This window comes from Aplysia californica, unplaced genomic scaffold, assembly GCF_000002075.1.
Source record: "Aplysia californica isolate F4 #8 unplaced genomic scaffold, AplCal3.0 scaffold00132, whole genome shotgun sequence".
Taxonomy (NCBI): domain Eukaryota; kingdom Metazoa; phylum Mollusca; class Gastropoda; order Aplysiida; family Aplysiidae; genus Aplysia; species Aplysia californica.
Window position 1 is genome coordinate 509,450 of NW_004797402.1, and position 1,787 is coordinate 511,236.

At 42.8% G+C, this 1,787-nt stretch overlaps 2 protein-coding genes across 2 annotated transcripts in view; both read right to left on the reverse strand.

Annotated features, from left to right (window-relative positions):
• LOC101859399 overlaps window positions 1-1,757 on the reverse strand; it is a 31,874-nt gene extending 30,117 nt beyond the window's left edge. The window contains exon 1 of the mRNA XM_005096563.3: window positions 1,205-1,757. The gene's annotated coding sequence lies outside the window, so the exon portion shown is untranslated. The remainder of the gene's footprint in view (window positions 1-1,204) is intronic.
• The window catches only part of LOC101845538 (activating signal cointegrator 1 complex subunit 3), a gene marked incomplete at its 3' end in the record, with an annotated part of 115,071 nt that overhangs the window by 42,806 nt on the left and 70,478 nt on the right, over window positions 1-1,787 (reverse strand).

A 1,787-nucleotide genomic window follows, 5' to 3' on the forward strand; every position in this document is an offset into this window, starting at 1 on the left:
CGCTTCAAACTGAAAGCATTTCTCTTTAATTATATTATTCCTTAACCTAAATCATGACAACTCCATAGAATCAAGCAAACGTTATCAGCCCAAAGCAAACATCTGAAGTGGTTCAACTGTCTGTATACCTTTTCTTTGTACAAAAAGATTGAAACGAACAAAATACTTACTGGTGTCTGTTCTATTTGACCCAGATTTGTTTTAGTAAGAGTTTTACGGCACTTGCAACACGGGTAGGTCATATAAGAAAAGATTCTCTAGTAGAGAATATTTGATATAAGTGCCGAAGATTAGAGGTGTTACAAAACAGTATGATACAAAGAAAAGAAGGAGGGGGGGGATAAGGACGGTAGATGTTTGATAAGTAAGAAGGAGCTAATCACACCAGTTTGATCAATTCACAGGAACTTGTGTGTTTGAGTAAAGTGAAAAACATTGACAAGATAAGGGTTACCTGGTGCTGAGGAAAGAACATGACAAAAAAGAAGAAAAAAAGAGAGAGAGAACGAGGAAAATTAAAGAAGTAACGGCCAGCGAAGAACATACATATACATACAAGGGTAGACACAGAGCAACTTATTTGGAAAGCCTACACAGACAGGGGAAAGGTCAGGATAATAAGTATAGCTTCTTTGAGAGCATCCGAGCTAAAAGAATGAATGGCGAACCATGATCGCTGATGTCTGCCGCAGATCCGGCACTTGATGATGATACAAGCCTAGAACTTGAAGAAACAGAAGGGGCACACCACACCAGACGAATCAACAACCACCCACAACAGAATGTGATTAGATTTTTTTAAAAGTTTTGTTAAGTGTTTTACGGCACTTGCAACACAATCAGATTATAATATATAGTGCCGAAGATTAGAGGTGTTACAAGAGAGTAACAAACACAAATAAGGAGGGGGAGAGATCAGGACGAGAGATGTTTGATAGGAAATAAGGAACAAACCACACCAGAGCACCCGCCAACCACACACAAAATGCGACTATTAGAGACAAACAATACTAGAACTTGAAGAAATAGACGGGGCACACCACACCAGACCGATCACCAGGCACCCACAACAGAATGAGATGAACAGTAACAACCAAGACGAGAGGTAAACGAAGCAGGCCACACATGAAGCGTCAAAATTATCATGATCCACTGAAAAAAGCAAAGTTGTAAAAACATTTGAAGAAACGAAACGAAGACATACCGTGAATGCCAGCTAACAACCGTCCTTTCCACACACATACCAACGAAATGTGTGGTGGGAGAAACCTCGGGTACAATTCCGTGAGACAGCAGACGACAATAGCCTATCCACACAGCAGACGACAGACACTCCTCGCATCGTACAGCAGACGAGACTACCCGCGCAGCAGACAGACGGGAGCGAGTGACGGGCGACAGGGGAGTGAGGTCCCCTTCCCTCTCATCGCTCCGCGCAACAGCTCGGCGGGGATATCGATACTATTTAGCAACGAAGTACATTTTGTTGTAGCAAAGATCGTACATAACAAGATAGTTCACTCCTCTCTTTGAGCCAATTAATTTTAAAAAGTGTCTTCAAAATCCGGTGGCGCATATTTCGAAAAAGCACGGACTTTGCAAACATTGTGCTATTCCTTTTTTACTTCTGGAGAAACGAAAGAGTTTGCCCGTGGAAGGGTTCACGACACGAGACAGGGTAGAAATAGAGGGGCCTCCTCGTATTAATTACAGGTGGTCGTGGGGTGATTTGTATAAGGTCGGGAGAGAGGAGGGTGTCTACGTGTGTGTGGATTGGAAGGGGGGGG